The sequence below is a fragment of the Silene latifolia genome, chromosome X (genome assembly GCF_048544455.1).
Source record: "Silene latifolia isolate original U9 population chromosome X, ASM4854445v1, whole genome shotgun sequence".
Classification (NCBI taxonomy): domain Eukaryota; kingdom Viridiplantae; phylum Streptophyta; class Magnoliopsida; order Caryophyllales; family Caryophyllaceae; genus Silene; species Silene latifolia.
Genome location: NC_133537.1, coordinates 208,753,250 through 208,774,159, shown reverse-complemented (window position 1 = coordinate 208,774,159; position 20,910 = coordinate 208,753,250). Strand labels below are relative to the sequence as shown.

At 36.7% G+C, this 20,910-nt stretch overlaps 1 non-coding gene across 1 annotated transcript; it reads right to left on the bottom strand.

Moving 5' to 3' along the window:
- Positions 1-14,037: 14,037 nt before the first annotated feature.
- Positions 14,038-14,145, bottom strand: LOC141624323 (small nucleolar RNA R71). The gene has a single exon (XR_012534130.1). It is a non-coding gene; the product is annotated as a small nucleolar RNA R71 (small nucleolar RNA).
- Between the last annotated feature and the right edge of the window lie 6,765 nt (positions 14,146-20,910).

The following is a 20,910-nucleotide window of genomic DNA, read 5'->3' as shown; positions in this document are numbered from 1 at the left end:
ATTCCAACAATAACAAATTGCGTGCATCTGTATAACTCATCTATGCTATCTTACCATGATTCCCCTATGATCCCATGATATCCTAGTATCCTTTATTACTTGTTTACATCTTTATTTGTTTTATTGCTTGTTTTATTACATTGCCTTCTTTAGTTTAGAATCATCATCCTAAACCAATTGTAACAACCCTTAGCACAACCACGATTAGATTGAACAATTTGAATACCCCCGTCCCATGGATCGACTCCGACTTGCTTGCTATGCTAGTAGTTGGGTATAAATTTGTTTGATGGCGGACAACGACCCGCTCCATCAGATGTCGTGTTTTTAATACCGTAACTTTTTCTATAATTTTCGACTTATGAGTGAGAGGACAAGGTATATAATGGATGGGAGTTTCTGTTGTGGTTGTTGTATTGTCATCCTTTCCTAGACATTTCGTTAATAAGGCATAGTTATGGGGGTACTTTCGGGAATTGAGTTGGAAGAATCATATGTTGACATAGTTATTGCAAGTAGTCCGAGGTATATGTGTTTTACTGAGCTAGAAGTTGTATGTAGTTCCTAATCTTTTGTCGGCGCAAGATGGATGTAGTTTTGCTGATGAGTACAATGTTAATGTATGAAAGAGTTTGTTAACGATTAAAGGGAACTTTTCTTGATTTCTTTGGTATGTAAGAATTTTTGGTCGTGTGATATGTTGTTGAGATAAGTGCGTGAAGCACGGAGAGTGTGGAAGTGTGGAAGTGTGGAAGGGCTAAAGTAGCGGATAATGCAGAGGATTTGGTAGTAATCTTAGGTGGTGAGAGGGATGATTGGAGGCATGGAATTTGTCAAAGTATTGGATAGTGGAGTATTCATCAGTGGTTATATTAAGACGAAACGGATTATCAGTGTCACACTGACATGAGAGGGTAATTATGGAAAGGAATAGCTAAGAATCTAGTAGTGGTTGGGTTGCGACAACGTAACATTTATCTTAGAAAGAGTAGGATGCGACAAAGAAAGTTTGGTAGTTCTACATGTTGAGATATATTTTGAGGTTCTAAGTCTTGGTTGTAGCATTAAGGATGGACATATGGTAGATATCGTTAAAAGTAATGGGTGTGCTCGTGGTATTATGTATTTGATATGAATAGATATAGAGTAATGTTGTAGGTATGTATGGTTGCTATAATATTGACGGTTTTGTGTAGATACGGTTATGCATGTGATCAAACTTTGAGAACAAATTTCATTTTAAGGGTGGTAAAATTTGTCATTTCATTTCGGTAGTTGTTCTTGTTTGGTGAACTGTTATGGTATTGGATTTGTTAGTGATCAGTATGGTAGATTAGTAGTGTGTTGGTGCGAGTGTTGATGGTATTTGACGGTATTATGGAGTTTAATGGAGTTTGTGTTGAGATTAGGGGAAGAGGGTTGTTTTGTGCAAGTATGAGAATCAACTTCGAGGACGAAGTTTGCTTTTAAGAAGGAAAGACTATAATACTACGCATTTCTTGACCCGGAGTACTCCGTCGAGTGGGTTGTACTCGACCAAGTGCATAACTTGTACGTTTTGGTAGGATACTGCCTAGGGGTCACTTGACCGAGTCGGCGAGACACTCGGTCGAGTAGTGCGTACTCAGTTGAGTGCCTCTGGTACTCGACCGAGTGTCCGGTCTGGGAGTCGCTTTTCCGCGGTTTGTATTTTATGATTAGAAGAGGTTTATAAAATCGTATTAACATTTTAAAACATCATTTTTAGCCCTAATCTCTTCTTTAGGTCACTTAAACTCATCTCTCGTCTTTCTATTCATCCTGGTGGGAAGCTTCTTTGCGATTATTGGATTAGGGTCTCGATCTTCACCTTTGTTAGTGCTCTTTTGTATAAGTTTCTATTCTAATTCTTGTACTCAGTATCTTTTGTGACCAAACCTTAGGATTGGTATTTAGGTCAAATATGTTCTTATGAATCTTTGATTAGGGTTTATAGTGATGATATGCGATTATTTTATGTAGGTGACGGTCTCATACTGGATAAATTCTATTGAGGTTTCTTGGGTGTTATTGGATTGCGTAAAGGTAGGGTTTCCTTACTCAATACAGCCTGTATTTGATTGATTTACTGTAATTGGGTGTGTTGTGATTACTTGATTATTGTATTGTGTATTGTGATGGTGTTGTTGGAGATGTGGATTGGACATTATGAGCCATCTCGGGAGATGGTTTCACCCTCTTATTTTGCCCCTTGTGACACTCGTCGCAAGGGGGATGTGCACATTAATGAGCTTGGGTTCGCTCGTTGCGATGAACGGGGATTTTGATGTTCAGTGTTCCAATCTAACATCGGCAGGGGTGGATTCCCTGTTGCGATGGGTAACTCGGCAGAGCTACTTGCTGCTTTGAGTAGTCGTGTCCGGGATGCGGTTCGGACATTGGTTACTTGGAGTTTGGAGTTGATCGATATTGGAGTGGATTTCTGTTGTGAATTTATATCTAAATTCTTCCGTTCTAATGATTTATTGTGTTGTAGTACTGACTTTATGTGGTGTTTCTTTGGTTTTTGTCTTGTTTGTCTGTGTCTGCGGTGTTCCATTATATATTACCGTCATATGGTGAGCAGTGAGACTTTTCAGGTTGTCTATGGTTGCGGGTTTGGCTACAAGGTTGGTTGATAACGACGCAATGACATTGAGTTGAGCTAGACTTCATGATATTAGAATCCCACCAGTTCAATTCCAATTAGTAGACATCAAGTAGAGTTGTTCATGAGTCATACCGTCCATTTGGCACGACCTATCCCGCCCGCTAAATAAGCGGTTACGGCCATAGGATTTTATGAAAATACAAAGGCCCGACTGATGTGTCTAATTTATATACGATTTTACCTCCTATTTTAGCTCGGTTTCATTTGATTATTGCACTTTTATTAGTGTATTGGTGAGCTAATTTTGTGTTCTAGGTATCTTCTTGTTTTCATTGTATTTTGTAGGAAATGAAGCATTTGTAGCTTTTTCCCTTCAAATTTGCAAGAACTAAAGATCATACGGCTAAATGAAACAAGATCATGCAAATGGAAGGGCGTTTAGAGAAATTCCGAGCAAGGAAATCCCGAGCATGAAGAAATGAACATGGGATGATGCAAATGAAGAAATGAAAAAGAAGCCCAACCAAAGTCTAAAAGATCAAGTGCGCTTGCAGAGCTTAGGATTCCAAATGATGCTCTAACTCGGGGAATTAAGTAGCTTAATGACACAACATAGGATACCATCCCCTATATACTAAATGAATAGGAAAAGCTTCAAATTTTCCCGCCTAAAAACTCATTTCCTATTTTGATATAATTAACTCTTATTTACTTTCCTATTTTGAAATAATTTCTATCTACAAAGATTTGTATTATAGAGGATTTGTTTCTAGGTTTTTGTGATAAAAATTTTGTTGACTTTGTAAGATAAGTCATAGCTAAAATATATGTTATTAAAAAAAATCTCCCCTCCATTTTTAGTCTTCCCATTTATTTTCTCTTTATCTCTTAGATAATATTTTGACCTCTCTTTTAGACACACTTATAAACTTCTTTTTTGCTTGAAAATGATGTTTTGTGAAATAAAAGAGATTTTGATAAATAGGATGATAATATGATATAAAAAAATTGGAGTATAAAATATTATCACTAATTTTGCGTAAAAAAAATATTTTCATTAAAATAAACATCATGTCATTACATAAATCTCTTGATTAATTTTGTTATTTATTAATAATATACTAAAAACTAGACCTCTATAAATACATGCACGGGGTCTATACTAGTTTGCTATTAATCAAGGATTAATAGCAATAAATCGACAAACCTGCGTCCCAGATCGGGGTGACCTTCCCCAATGAATTTTATGTTTCACCCTTTATTCCTATATAAAGGGTGCTTAATCCTTCATTAGGGATCATCTTTCCTTACACTTTGCATTCTTTTAAGCACACAATACTCTAGTTTTCAGATTAGTTTACATTTCTTTAAGCTTTCCTTTGTTATAAACAATTTACATTAAGCATTTGTTCTTAATAAAACAATCTTTCCACTCAAGTTATTTGGGTTTGTCATGTGAGTTCTTCTTGTTCAAGTCCAAATTCTCTTGTTACGGTAATTTCATTTCTTGTTTATTTCGTAGTTTACATTTTAGTTATCAGCAATCTCATATTACTTTGTTACATTTCATTATCAAGTTATTATCATCATAATTCATAATATTTTATATTTACATTCAATCATAGTAGTTCCACTAATTCATATGTTATCATTATTTAGCATATTTATAATATGGGTGAGTAGTCCATTTTGTCTAGGGATTAGGGAAGCCATGCATGAATAATATTTGTAAAGGTTAAATTAGGATGATATAATATTTGTTTGATAAGTTTCTATCACATGCTTGTTTTATTTGCTAATATTTGGTAATTGATCACTATCTTAGATTAATTTGTTAATTCACTTTTATAAGTTGAGAGGCACGAAAATGAATTAGACTAAGTAGACCGATATAGCCATAACGAGAGCTCGTTAGGACCTGTTCTATGGTTGACAATAAGGCCGAGAGGTGGTTGCCATAAGACCTAACTCATTGACAATGATATCTATTCCTAGTTTAACATGAACATCTATATATTTGCATGTGTGACCCCACTCCCATAGACTTCTTTATCATTATTAATTTACATCATTTTATTTACAAGTTTATCAAACCAAACCAACCAAACAATCGAATCGACCTAGATAGAATTCTACTCATAGCAGTTCATTACGCAATTCCCGTCTCCTTGTGTTCGATCCCTACTTTACTAGATTAATTTTTTAGCTACGTTTAGGGTATCTTTGCCAGGTGTGCGATAGCCTATCAAATTTTGGCGCCGTTGCCGGGGAGCGCGATTTTGTTGCATTTTGAATTGTTGATTTCTATCTTGTTTTCTTTTGTCTTAAGGAACGCTTGTTCCTTGAGACCGTTACTTAGAAATTTCTTAAGATTGTTATCTTATGTCGAGCTCCTCTTGCACTGGAGAATTGAGTCCCTTCGATCCGGTACCCGGGAGAACTTTCCATAGCCGACTCAATTATTTCAAGAAGCTTGCCAAATCTTCTAGTCATGGTGATTTGGGTCACATTCGTACCAATTATCCAATCCGAGACGAGGAAGAAGGTTCTAGTTCATCATCTTCACCGCCACCACCATCTCGAATCAAAAAGATGGTTAAACTTTCCGATCATTCAAAGCCCACCACGGCTATGCTTCCAAGGGCTATCACTACTACCAAAATTGGAGCCGCTGAGTTCGAGATCAAACCGGCTTTCATTAGTGTAATACCCCGTATTTTATATAATCGATTAAACGGATATTATTATATATTAGTTATTATACATTTTATATTCGTTGCATCGTAATATCGTGAATGTTATTAAGTCGGGTTTATATCGTATATGTTGAGTCGGGCTACATCACATTTTGTCTTTTGGGTCAAGAATCGTATCACCCATTTACCCATCTACATGTACCCGATTACCATACCCGTTTAACCCATTTGCCTTACCCGGAACATGTAACCACCATTTACCCTAAACCCTAATCTCCCTATCACCATATTCACTTTAACCATGAGAAAAGTGAGAAAAGAGAGAAAAGAGAGAAGAGGGAACCGTGTGTGAAGAACTCGTGAGGCATTGCGAGGCGATTTCTCAGCCTATTCTCATCCTATTTCGTAAGTAGACTATCCTATTACCTCTTTATTCAATTATTAGCATAATCATAGTAGTATTGGAATAATTTTTGTAACCCTAGAAATTGGTTTAGGGGTTTTTTATTATAAATTGTATAAGATAAATGAATAAAATAGTTACAGCAATTTACAGATTCGTTGGTCTGTGTTATTTGAATGTTTTACCTGTCTTAAATTCGTCGGATGCAAAAAGTTAAAGAAGAGACTCATGTTTATTCCAAGCCTAGTTTATGCCTCTGAAAATTGGTAGCATTTCACCGTATAGTTTTTCCTGAATAAATTATTTGTGAACGTCTATCTAAAAAGTCCGCGAATCAGTAGAGGCTAAAAGATTACTTCTAAAACATAATTTAGATATTGAATTGGTACTGGGTCTTTTTCATATATTAAATTTAAAGAGTTTAGATGAGTTAGGCGTTGGTTTTTCTTAAAAATCATTTGTCAAACTCGTTTTATGAGTCTATACTTTTTATGCGACGGATTCTGTCAGCTTTTGGAAATCAGTCTGAAAACCCTTAATAAGTTTGGAATTTGAGAAACCTTCGTTAGATATAGGTTGTAGCTATGACTCATGGGGTTCCAATCCAATTGGCCTTGTATCAATTTGATTTTTCTGGAATTAGTTATGTATTTTATTCGAGTCTGTCATGTCTTTGGAAAATCGGGAAAAGTCGTGTTTGTTCTTTAAGTTGATATTCCTATTAAGTTATGATGAGTCTAGGTTGTGTGCATGATTATTTGATTGAGTAGGTGGTAATTATACATAATTATGTTATGTAGGTGATGTATATGTGAAGGATCATAATTGGTTGCTTGTGTGTGCTTGGATTGCGAAAAGGTAGGGAAATACACTTGACTTATTATCGTTGTTGTTGAATTGTGTTGACTTGTTTGTGTTTCATATGACCAAACTGTGAACGTTGACTTGATTCGTGGTTGTTGATTCATGTTATGATTCATATCTTTGGAATGTGATTGATTGAATTGATCGTATTGAGTATGTTATCACAACATTTGTAACCAAGCATGATTTTATGATTGATCAGTTCAATGATATACATATTGTGTTGCATTAATTTCTTTTGAGCATTCATATGCATTGGAGATGGAAGATGTTGTGGTGATGTGGTGTGGTGATGATGATGTTGTGATAAGGCCCAGGCGGGTTCTGCAGGACTTGCCCTGGTGTCCTCGGTGCGGTGAGCGGATCGGCTACGGTCGATATATAGTCTCCGCGGATCGGTATGGTGGGGTGGTCGGGTTATGAGTTGCGATGAGATGGTGGTGGTGATGGAGGAGCATGCATATCATACATACTTGTTGCATTGTATTACCCTACTCAACCTCGTGGTTGACCCTGTGTATTCGTGAACACCTGCGGTGAACCTTAATGGGGAGCAGATTGTGGTACCTCGTAGACCGATAGGAGCTGGATGGGAAGAGAGCTTGGATTGCCTGACTTAGTGTCTAGTCCACCTCGTTTAATCATGTTTAGTTATCCACCTTGTTTTACAAGTTTTATTTCCGCTAAAAGTTTGTAACTTGTTTTGCTACAGTTTTAGTTTGTACGGTTTTGTAAACAGTATTCACTTAAAGTATAATTAAAGTAATTTGGATTGTTATGTCTTTATAATCACTACCTCGGGAAACCGAGATGGTAACAGTCCGGTTTATTAGGGAATGTCTTGCTAAAGGCTCCTTTGTAAATCGGGGTGTTACAAAGTGGTATCAGAGCGAACGATCCTCAGGCCTAAACCAATGAACCCAACGAACGTAGGATGTGTCTAAATAAAATGAACCCCTGGGAATAAACTGTTTGGATCTCACAGTGCGGTTAAGAAGGCGCCCTTAATGCGTGCTCTTTTGCCCTCTCAGTTTTGAACCAGGTAACCCGAGATAAATTGAGTGAATGGGGTAGTTAGAAGGAAAACCTTTGATATAATCGAGTTGATGTATACCTTGAGACCCATATATTCTAACCATTCTCACAGACAACGTTACGGTAAGTATTTTGTATGAATGATGACGTGATCATATGATGTTGTGGAGATGAGAAATAAAATTTTCGTGTTCAGGTTGATAATCAATGAAGTGTTGGATTGTGGTAATCGCGAGCGTGAAAATAATTGCGAATTGATGATATTTATCTGGATGGATGTTGAATGATGTGTTGATAGTACTATTATGTCTAGTGATATGCGGTTATGTGATCCCGAAGCCATGCTAGTATAGTATTGTGATAGTAATCAGAAACACTATTGAATTGCATGTTTCTAGTCATAGCAATCGTGATTTAGATGTAAGGAGTAGATCGAGATGCGATGGGATTCTATGGGATAGATGTTTACGTAAGTACAAAGTGTGAGATTTAAGTTGGGATGGGTTAGTATACATAGTATGTTCATAAGAGCTTGTAACATAGTAAAGAATGACCTAGTGCTGAAACTCGTTTTGTTTGATTTTACTCTTTAATTGACCTTACTGCCATTTCTTTTCTGTTTATTGCCTATGGATAAAAATTTATGAGAGATAGCCTCATGAGTTAGTGTTTATTTGGCGTTGGTTTCATGCTTATAGGATATACGGATTAGGAGTAATAAATATTTTAGTGGGCTGTGGTCAGGAAGTTCCTGTGCAGTGATGTTTTGACCAACGATTTTGTAAAACTCCTCATTTAAATTGTATTAATAATTTTTGCATAATTCCAACTCCATCGATCAGACGATTCGCATATGTTTTCAAATTGATAAGCCACGAAAATTCTTGATGTCTCTATATTAAATGGTAGGTTTTGCAAACTGACCCAAGTTTCGGACCAATTGCTGTCACATACTTGTTTGGACCAACTGAGTTGTAAAATTCTTTAAAAATGGAATTCTTGTGCTTTAGACCTAATTCTTTTTCCCCTGTGTTTTTAACTTTCCGTATTTTATAAAAGTAATATGAATCAAGTCTTAATCAAACGGTTATTTGTTCGTGGTCTTTGGAAGTTACAACGTGGATCATGACTTGTAAAATGTGCGTTCTATGTTGAGTTTTCATACAATTGTTTGGTTATTTCATGAGCCTTATTAATGCGACCTTACAATGTTTTTATATGATGATAGTAGCATGCATGTTCAGTAGTTATGTATCTTAACAAGGGATAAAATTAAAGTTTAGTTGATAACATTGTTGGCATGATAGTATGAGTGAAATTGAATAGCTTAATTTGATTCTTAATCGAGGGTGAAATATTTTATACGAGTCCAGTTGTTTGCATATTTTATATATGTTTGGCATGTTGTAATATCACTGGTGTGCTCATCATATTTGTATAGTGGTCGGATATATATAAATATAAAACTATATTGTCATATCTTGGTAAAGTTGGTGGCGTTAAATGTTAACTTGATTGTTCTAATATACTCGCAGGAATATTTATAATAATTATGTTTAAATGTTTACACATGGATGGTAGTAATGATTATGTTTAAATGTTCACACATGTAGGATGTCAATTGAGTTCTAATGTCTTTTATGTGAGTCTGTGTGCCTATAGTTATACTTATTACTTTCATTGCATTAAATTATTTCAGTTGAACCTAAACCTATGACATGATAATAAACAGTGTTGTATTCCTTATTGGATATGTTCGTTATTATATTGTCATAAAATGCTAAAGTGATTCTTGCAATTGTATGGGCGTGATATAAAGGAAACTGTTTGATGTAGCACGACATTTGACATATCTATATTCTCGAGTTGTTGCTATCAATTATACTCTAATGAAGATTGTTTATGATAACAATGTTGGCAATTATAATGGGATAACCCTTTGATGATTCACATGATATGCGTTTGTTTAAATGATAGTCGTTATAGTTACGTTTAATTGAGCCTACGAGTTGCCTAATTATTCAAATCGTGCAAATCAGGGAAGTTGTTCAAGTTGCTAATCTTTTATCATAGATAATGTTCTACAAAGTATATGATGGCAAATGTATTTGTTTAAGCTATTTATGCGATATCCTTTTTTTGGTGAAAATGAGTTATACTAAGTTCTTTGGACACAATTGAATGATATGGTTGCTAAAATGTTAAACACATGTGTGATATGGAAGTATGTTGTTGTTGTCATGGATCATATGTTGTTACTTTTATTGGGATATATGTTTTTTTAATTTATATCGTGCAAATAATTTTGATAATTTAAAACATGAATTATGAGTATGTTGTTGATTGTTTAAATTCATCGGTCTAATTCGTAACCTAAACCAGTGAGTGAGTAAATGGTTGTATGGACATGTCAATAAGATCCTGTGATTGTGATGGATAGTAGTGGTAGATCTATTTTCTGTGATATGTTTACAAATGTGAGAAGTTTCTTAAATTGTTTTGTTATTTTTACTCTCGCTCGTTCATGGTCTATAATTGATCATCAAATTTGCTTAATTACATACATGTCCATTGCCATCGTGCCTACTCTATCCCAACACTAACTTTGATTATGAAGACCATTAGTTAGTGAGCTATTTTCGTCATATGCGAGGACGTGGTTGAGTTTTATTTTCTTTATCGAGGTAACACGATTCTACCGATCCTAATACTTTTATTATTATTACTCGGGGTTGTATGTTAATTGTTAATTACTATTGACTTATTTGATTCATGCTGTTAAATTTTAATAAAGTATATTGATATTGTTGTTGTTACTTACATAATATATTACTAGTTACGGATATATATTTTCTATTTAATAGATTTGTCTTATGGTGAGATGGGTTTGCCTGGGAAGGGCAAGTTCGTATTTTAGTATTGATAAGAAGCAGCCATATAAGATTTGATTAATGGTGATGGAATTTAGTGTATTTGGTTAATAATTACAATGGTTACTGGTGCAGTTGAATAGTTTCTGAATCCTATTTGTTGTTAAGGGTGGTGTATGTAGGAGAAGTTTATATAAACGTGAGTTGAATGGCCTATGAGCTAAAGTTTGCTTTTGGATATCAGATGTTTCAATTGTATTTCATTCGTTTCGTGGTTATGGTAGCACGGTTTATTGTATTGTTAATTGTCGCTTCCTTTGACCTTGACTTGTGGGTGAGTAGCTTGGAGTATTTACTCTAAGTGTTGAGCACGGTTCTTTGAACCTTTGACAATATCGATATTGAAATTGAGATGGAATTTGTTACTGGTATTGAGTTATGAGTTACGGGGCCGTTGTGCCGAGTTATGTTTACGGTCCAGTGGGGCCATGGTTTTGAGTTAGTTATATTGTTGGAAATCGATATTGAGATGGAAATATTGTTTCGCGGTTTTATCCGCCAGTTCACTCACCCCTTGTTCTTGGCTTAGGTTCGACGATGAGAATACGATATTTGGTTACTTTGGAGTATTATATTATGAGACGGAGTAATGAGCGAGACGGAGTAATGAGTTGAGATTGAGTTAGTGATTAGGATGAGAGTGTCTATTATATTAAGGAATAAGTTAGAGGTTCAGATTAGTTTATGGGGAGTGTTTTTATTATTCTCTATGTTTATTTTTTATTTTTTTTTACGTGTGTATGTTTCCACGCCATGACCAAAAACTAAGCTGCTTCTATGGAAAGATGACGGTGTTCTCAGGTAGTTATTTAGTTGTTCTACATTTGTGTTCTCAGGTAGTTATTAGTTGTAGTTAGTTGGGTTAAGTGAAGATGAGTTAAACTTCGAGACGAAGTTTATTTTTAGGAGGGTAGAATGTAACATTTCGTGTCTGTTATATTTAATTGATGTGTCAAAAGTACACGTGTGTGTTAACCGTGTTAGAAATGCGTGATGTCCGTATGTACGATATACAATACCCCTTTTTATGTTTGAGTACGGGAGCGAACTTCGGGACGAAGTTCATTTTAAGGGGGGGAGACTGTAATACCCCGTATTTTATATAATCGATTAAACGGATATTATTATATATTAGTTATTATACATTTTATATTCGTTGCATCGTAATATCGTGAATGTTATTAAGTCGGGTTTATATCGTATATGTTGAGTCGGGCTACATCACATTTTGTCTTTTGGGTCAAGAATCGTATCACCCATTTACCCATCTACATGTACCCGATTACCATACCCGTTTAACCCATTTGCCTTACCCGGAACATGTAACCACCATTTACCCTAAACCCTAATCTCCCTATCACCATATTCACTTTAACCATGAGAAAAGTGAGAAAAGAGAGAAAAGAGAGAAGAGGGAACCGTGTGTGAAGAACTCGTGAGGCATTGCGAGGCGATTTCTCAGCCTATTCTTATCCTATTTCGTAAGTAGACTATCCTATTACCTCTTTATTCAATTATTAGCATAATCATAGTAGTATTGGAATAATTTTTGTAACCCTAGAAATTGGTTTAGGGGTTTTTTATTATAAATTGTATAAGATAAATGAATAAAATAGTTACAGCAATTTACAGATTCGTTTGTCTGTGTTATTTGAATGTTTTACCTGTCTTAAATTCGTCGGATGCAAAAAGTTAAAGAAGAGACTCATGTTTATTCCAAGCCTAGTTTATGCCTCTGAAAATTGGTAGCATTTCACCGTGTAGTTTTTCCTGAATAAATTATTTGTGAACGTCTATCTAAAAAGTCCGCGAATCAGTAGAGGCTAAAAGATTACTTCTAAAACATAATTTAGATATTGAATTGGCGCTGGGTCTTTTTCATATATTAAATTTAAAGAGTTTAGATGAGTTAGGCGTTGGTTTTTCTTAAAAATCATTTGTCAAACCCGTTTTATGAGTCTATACTTTTTATGCGACGGATTCTGTCAGCTTTTGGAAATCAGTCTGAAAACCCTTAATAAGTTTGGAATTTGAGAAACCTTCGTTAGATATAGGTTGTAGCTATGACTCATGGGGTTCCAATCCAATTGGCCTTGTATCAATTTGATTTTTCTGGAATTAGTTATGTATTTTATTCCGAGTCTGTCATGTGCTGGAAAATCAGGAAAAGTCGTGTTTGTTCTTTAAGTTGATATTCCTATTAAGTTATGATGAGTCTAGGTTGTGTGCATGATTATTTGATTGAGTAGGTGGTAATTATACATAATTATGTTATTTAGGTGATGTATATGTGAAGGATCATAATTGGTTTCTTGTGTGTGCTTGGATTGCGAAAAGGTAGGGAAATACACTTGACTTATTATCGTTGTTGTTGAATTGTGTTGACTTGTTTGTGTTTCATATGACCAAACTGTGAACGTTGACTTGATTCGTGGTTGTTGATTCATGTTATGATTCATATCTTTGGAATGTGATTGATGAATTGATCGTATTGAGTATGTTATCACAACATTTGGTAACCGGCATGATTTTATGATTGATCAGTTCAATGATATACATATTGTGTTGCATTAATTTCTTTTGAGCATTCATATGCATTGGAGATGGAAGATGTTGTGGTGATGTGGTGTGGTGATGATGATGTTGTGATAAGGCCCAGCGGGTTCTGCAGACTTGCCCTGGTGTCCTCAACAAGGAAATGGCGGATCGGCTACGGTCGATATATAGTCTAGGGGATCGGTATGGTGGGTGGTCCGGGTTATGAGTTGCGATGAGATGGTGGTGGTGATGGAGGAGCATGCATATCATACATACTTGTTGCATTGTATTACCCTACTCAACCTCGTGGTTGACCCTGTGTATTCGTGAACACCTGCGGTGAACCTTTTAATGGGGAATTGACAGTACCTCGAGACCGATAGGATTTGGATGGGAAGAGAGCTTGGATTGCCTGACTTAGTGTCTAGTCCACCTCGTTTAATCATGTTTAGTTATCCACCTTGTTTTAGAAGTTTTATTTCCGCTAAAAGTTTGTAAATTGTTTTGCTACAGTTTTAGTTTGTACGGTTTTGTAAACAGTATTCACTTAAAGTATAATTAAAGTAATTTGGATTGTTATGTCTTTATAATCACTACCTCGGGAAACCGAGATGGTAACAGTCCGGTTTATTAGGGAATGTCTTGCTAAAGGCTCCTTTGTAAATCGGGGTGTTACAATTAGCCTTTTGGAGAGAAGCCAATTTGGGGGAAGTCCTTTGGAGGATCCCAATTTGCATGTGCAAAATTTTGTGACTATTGCTCAATGATTAGACAAACGGGAGTCACACAATCTCAAATAATGGAGATACTTTTCCCTTTTTCATTGAAGGACAAGGCTAAGCTATGGATAAATAGCCTTGATAGAACCTCCATGGCAATCACCAATTGGGAGACTTTGGCTCATGCCTTTTATCAAAACTATTTTCCATCAGAGAAAACTCAAACCTTGAGGATCCAAATCACGGGATTTCGTCAACAAGGGTGAGAAAGCCTTTATGAAGCTTGGGAGAGATACAAGGAGTTGCAAAGAAAATGCCCACATCATGGGTTGGATCCTTGGTTTCTCGCTCTAACATTATACAATGGATGTTGTGACGAGTCCCGACGAGTTCTTGATTCTGCCAACAATGGGCGGTTTGATCAAATTGTCACCGATATTACTCATACCACAATTGAATCCATGGCGATTCATGATTCACATTATGTCAATTCCCGAAGTACACCACAAAAGACTAAGGAAAAGTGCAGCAAGAGCCAGGGACCAGGGCAACACTGATCAGGCAGCAGTCAACAATCCCAATCACACTATCCTGTTAACAACCACTGACAGGCCTGCTTTGGAAGGTCAAAGGTACCAGTACAAGCTGAACCACCAGTTGCCACCTTGGCCAGCTGAAACCTTGAGCATCTAAGATCATAAAAGTCCTAAGGAGCCAGGTCTAATTCACCCTGCAATCAAGAGAAAATCAAACTGAAAGTCAAAACTGCTGAAAGGGACATAAAGCATAAAGCATATTGCCATTTCTGGCTAAACAAAGAAGGAGTTGTTGCTGGGATACTTTTGCTTGTCTCTCCATATTTCAGATACCACCTAAGAGCCAAAGTCAAGGCCCTTACAGCACCCATTCGTCCTTATACTCCCAGCCAAGACAACACAGTAGCCTAGGAAGCAGCATGTCAATATCAGTGTAGGATTTCTGTTGTTTATTGCAGTTTTCCTTTAAATCATTTTGTCATCAATGTAAAATATTTCCAGTACTTTAGTTATGTCCTAAGAACTAATCCTGGCCCTTGGATGAGATTTCTAGGTTAAAATTTGTAACAGATTTTCAAGAGGAAGGCCTATATAAGGACCTCTCCTCCAAGTGCATTCAGGCATCTTTTTGATGAATATTAAACCGGAGTTTTCTCTCAATTTTAAACCTCTATAACTTGTGCTTAGTCTATAGTTAAGAGTCAGGCATGTTAACATCTTGTGCTTAGTCTGTAGATATTGAACAAAGTTTGTTAGTGAGGCTTAATCAATCATGTGCTCAGACTGTGGGTTATTTGATCTTGCTGTTAACTTGAGTTGGTCTTTATCTATGCCTGGTTGTGATAATTTCCAGTTTAAGTTGTCCAAATTGTTAGCTTACTTCCCTGTGAGTATTCTGTGGGAATTGAGTTGATAATTATATCCCTTGGATCTTGTTCAGTCTCAAACATCAATCCTGCGTCAGATTGTCTGAATTCTCTTGTCAGGCAGTCTTATTTGATTTATCAAAAATACCTTGAGTGCTTCAAAATTCTTGAAATTTTAATCAGAGTTAGTTTATTCATTTAACTAGCTTGTCACCAAATTTCATGATTTTAGTAGGCAATTTGGTATTTTTAATCCAATTCTGAAAGTTTATTGCATCCTGAAAACACCAAAACAGTTGGTCTCATTTAAAGGTTAAATATTTGTGTCAGGCCTGAGGTTTCACACTGCAATTTGGTAATCAGAGCAAGGTTTAAAACAATTCCACCTTTGTGTTAGTCTTGGGTTGAGAGAAACTGTGAGTTCATTATCCCTACCTACAACAAAATACAATAACAACCATGAGTGAAGAGAGACTTGCTGGTATTTATACCAGAATAGAAACTCTTGCAGGAAATGTGGATACACTACTTAATGTTGTCCATGTAATGTTGTCCAGTCCAAACCACCTGCCAGAGGAAGAAGTAGAGGCAGAGGCTTCTTCATGGGAGCAGGGAGAGGACAACCACCACGTGGATATGAATCAGAATCAGAGGAAAGCATCAGAACACAAAAAAGAAGATGCCTCAGCACACAGACAAGCATCTAAAGGTAGAAATCCCTGAATTTTCTGGTTGCCTAAATCCTAATGTTTATTAGAATGGATTAGGGATATTGAGAAATTTTTTTAGTATAAAGGTTACACTGATGTTAAGGCCTTTAAAGTTGCTGTCTTGAAACTTAAAGGTTATGCTTCTCTTTGGTATGATAATCTGAAATACGAAAGGATTAGAGAAGGGAAAGAACCACTTAGGTCTTGGTCTAAACTTAAGAAAAAGATGTTGATTAAATTTGTCACCAAGGATTACACTCAAGATCTCTTTATTAAACTGTCCAAACTTAGGCAAGATGAGAGAGCAGTTGAAACCTACCTAAGGGACTTTGAGCAGTTAACCTTGTAGTGTGAGATTAATGAAAAACCTAAGCAAAGCATTGCTAGCACTATTACAAATCCAGGCAACCACAACGGCCCTTTAACAACGCTTATTCACGAAAATCTCCATAAAACGTTGTAGAATGGATGGCGCGAATTTTACTAAACTTAATTACAACGGTTATGTGCTGTTAACCGTTTTTATTAGTTTTAACAACGGGTCAAACTTGCACAACCGTTGTTAATATAAAAACTAATAACAACAGTTTACTCTGTAATACATTATAACCGTTGTTAATAATTTGGCGCAAAATTAGTGAAAAGTAATTACCACGGTTATATATAAACCCGTTGTTAATACTTTTTAACAAGGTTCTCTAAGCACCCGTTGTTAATATATTCTCTAATGACAACGGGTTTATGTGTAAAAACCGTTGTCAATACTTTCAAGCAAATACCACAATATATACCACACAAACACAGATAAACTACAGCCACAAAAACAAACACAAACACAGCAAATACAAACACACAACCACACTCTTTCTCATCGTCGCTTTATCATCTCCGTCACTGTTGTCATCGTCTCTTTCTTTCTCTAATTATCAGGTAAATATATATCGCTTTATGGTTTTAGGTATTGTCATATCTGTCATTATTTTCTTTCTCTAATTATTTTATTTGCATGTGTTTTCTCGATCATTATTGTTCTTTCTCTAAGTATTATTCGCTTAATTAGTTTTGTCACTGTTGTTTTTCTGCGTTTATTAGCTAGTAAAACAAATTAAATAAAATAAAACAAAGAAGAAGATGATGGAGAGGAATGCATAAACTTAATTAATTAATATATAAATACATAAAAAACTTATTACATTGCCAAAAATGCAATTCTTAGATATGCATAGAGAGATGCATTCTCTTCTATGATATTCATCCTCTCCTCCTTTGCTATTTCGATGTTTTGTTCCGCAGATGCTATATCGTCATATAGCTGCATTATCTGCGGCTCTAACAAGCCATTTTTTTGGCGTCCTTCTGTGCGATCGGATCATCCTCAAGGTAGCTCATGTACCTCCTCTCGATGTCCAGCAACCGGCGTATGAAACTCTTGTTGTACTCGGTCATAATGCATGTATTACGAATGGTATCATTCATTGTTGTTGAAGGAAGTTTGGAGTTTATTATTAGGTTTTAAAAATTTAGGGTTTGGAGTTTAGGGTGGAGATAGTGATATAATGGAATGGTTATTGAGATAATGCATGAATTTATACTTAGTAATGTGTCGTTTGAGTTGTTTTTTAATTAATATGTTTAGGAAGTTGTGCCAAATCTTATAACCCTTCTCATTCCATATATTATTGTGTCTTTTCATATGCATGGATTTGGCAGTAATAATGCATTATGCATCGGAATTGCAGTAATAATGCATGCATCTAGTAAAATATAATTTATTTTTTTATTTTTTTAAATCAACAACAGCGGTTATTAAAAAAACCCGTTGTCTTTAGTTATAACAACGGTTTTTTCTATTGTACCCGTTGTTATAACTTTCCCACCAAAAATTAGTCACACTTTCCACAATGAATGTCTCGTAATGACAACGGTTTTTAACCGTTGTTAATAGTTTTCACAACGGGTTTCTTAGGAACCAACCATTGTTAAAACCTTTAACAACAGACGCTTTAACAACGTCCTCTTTTTTATATAACATCGGTTTTTAACCGTTGTTATAGCATGTATCTGTAGTAGTGTAGGTTTCTGGAGGGTCTTGATAAGAATATTGCTATAAAGGTTAGGATGCAACCCTTGTGGTCTTATGATGATGTGGTTAAACTGTCTTTGAGAGTTGAAAAAATGGGAAAGGCTAAGCTTGCAGTGTCTAAAACCACCACTAGACCTGCATTCAGACCATTTACTGGTGTTAGGATAGGTAGTACACCTAAACCAGCTGCACCACCTACACTAGATCAAGGAAAAACCCTCATGAACCAGGAAACCAACCCACATGTGACTGAGGGAAAGATCAAATGCTTTCAGTGTCAAGAGAATGGCCACTTCGGGAAGGATTGTCCTTCTAAAAGAGCACTGACAGCAATTGAAGTAGAAGAGTGGGAAAGGGAAGGATTGGTTGAATCTGAGGAGGATGAGAGCCTAGTGCTGGAGGAAATGGAAGTTGAGGAGGAATCAAGCCAAGATGAGGATATAGCTTACCCTAACACAGGGCACAGCTTGGTGTTATGGAGAGTTATGCATTAACAACAGGCACCCTTAGAAGCTGACCAGAGATCCCTGATCTTCAGGAGTAGATGCACAGTTCAGGTAAGGGTTTGTAACTTGATCATAGATGGAGGGAGTTGTACCAATGTGGCTTCCATCACCATTGTCAACGAGCTGAATTTGATGACTCAGGATCACCCAAATCCTTACAAACTAAGATGGTTAAACAAGGGAGCAGAGGTTAAGGTTGACAAACAATGTCTAGTTCCATTCTCTATTGCGGAAGTGTACAAGGATGAGGTACTATGTGATGTTGTACCCAGGGATGCTTTCTACTTGCTGTTAGAGAGACCATGGGAGTTTAACAGGAATACAACTCATCAGGGGAAGGAGAATGTTTATAGCTTCAAACATGAAGGGTAAAAAGGTCACCCTGACCCCCTTACCACCAAATCACAGAAACTATGGGAGTCCAAACATGCCAGAAGAGATCAGTGGTGTATTGTTCTGGTCTGAGGCTACCATGATCTAGGAAATGAAACAGGACCAACCTATATTGATCGAGCTATCCAAGGAAGTGACTGAAAACGAGGGTCAGAGTTGCCTGCAGAAATTGAACATTTGATCCATAAGTTCAGGGATGTTTTTCCAAAAGAACTGCCTAATGGACTGCCACCCTTGAGGGGAATTGAGCTCCATATTGATCTTGTACCAGGTGTTGTACTGCCTAACAGACCTGCTTATAGGAGTGATCCAGCAGCCACTAAGGAATTACAACACCAAATTGAGGAGCTTATGAGCAAGGGCTTTCTCATGGAATCTCTAAGTCCTTGTGCAGTTCCTGTATTGCTTGTTCCTAAGAAATATGGAACATGGAGAATGTATACTGACAGTATAGACATTAACAATATTACTGTCAAGTATAGATTCCCAATTCCAAGACTTGATGATATGCTTGATGAGCTGAGTGGTGCCGAAGGTTTCTCTAAAATTGATCTGAGGCAAGGTACCATCAGGTGAGAATCAGGGAGGCGGATGAATGGAAGCCTGCCTTAAAAACAAATCATGGGTTATATGAGTGGCTTGTGATGCCATTTGGCCTCTCAAATGCACCCAGCACTTTCATGAGGTTAATGACTGAAGTGCTGAGGCCATGCTTAGATCAGTTTGTTGTAGTGTACTTTGATGACATACTGGTGTACAACAGTAGCAGGGAAGATCATATCAGGCATCTTGAAGTGGTTTTTAAAATTCTCAGGGAGCAAAAGTTATTTGGCAAACTAGAAAAGTGCACCTTCATGGTTGAAGAGGTGACCTTTCTAGGTTACATTGTATCTGGAAGGGGTATATCAGTGGACCAGGAGAAAATCTCAGCAATTTAGTCCTGGCCAGTCCCTAAAACAATCACTGAAGTTAGGGGATTCCATGGATTAGCTTCCTTTTACAAGAGGTTCATTAAAAACTTCAGCTTAATTGTAGCACCAATCACTGAGTGCATGAAGAAGGGAGAGTTTCAATGGACTGACAGTGCTCAGCAGTCCTTTGAAAGAATTAAGAAATTGATGTGTGAAACCCCTATCCTGAAGCTGCCAGATTTTGATCAGCTATTTGAAGTGGAGTGTGATGCCAGCGGAGTTGGCATTGGAGCACTTTTAATTCAGGCGCAGAAGCCAGTGGCCTATTTCACTGAGAAGCTAAATGGAGCTAAATTGAAATACGTGATAAAGAGTTTTATGCTATCATCAGAGCCCTGATGCACTGGAATCATTATCTGAAGCCTAAACCATTTGTGTTGCATTCAGACCATGAGGCACTAAAATATATCAATGGTCAACACAAATTGAGTCACGCGCATGCTAAGTCAGTGGAGTTTTTGCAGTCATTCACTTTTTCCAGTAAATATAAGGAGGGAAAACAAAATGTAGTGGTAGATGTATTGTCAAGGAGGCACTCCTTACTGTCAGTCATGGGAAACAAAGTCCTTGGGTTTGAGTTTATGAAAGAAATGTACAAGGAAGATCCTGATTTTTCTGAAGAATGGATAACTCAAACTGACGGATAGAACATCCCAGGGAGCAAGTATCTCTTGCAGGAAGGATTCTTGTTCCAGAGCAACAAGATGTGTGTGCCCAGAGGTTCTTACAGTGATCTACTGATAAGGGAGGTTCACTCAGGAGGCTTGGGAGGTCACTTTGGGGTCAAGAAAACATTAGCAATTCTTCAGGATCAATTATACTGGCCCAGGATGATGGGAGATGTCCAAGTCATCCTCAGAAGATGTTCAATCTGTCAACAAGCCAAGAGTTCTTTCCAGGCTGGCCCATATACTCCTCTACTAGTGCCTAATAGACCATGGGAAGATGTAAGTATGGATTTTATTGTTGCCTTACCCACGACTCGGAGGGGAAAGGATTATGTGATGGTAGTTGTTGATAGGTTCAGCAAG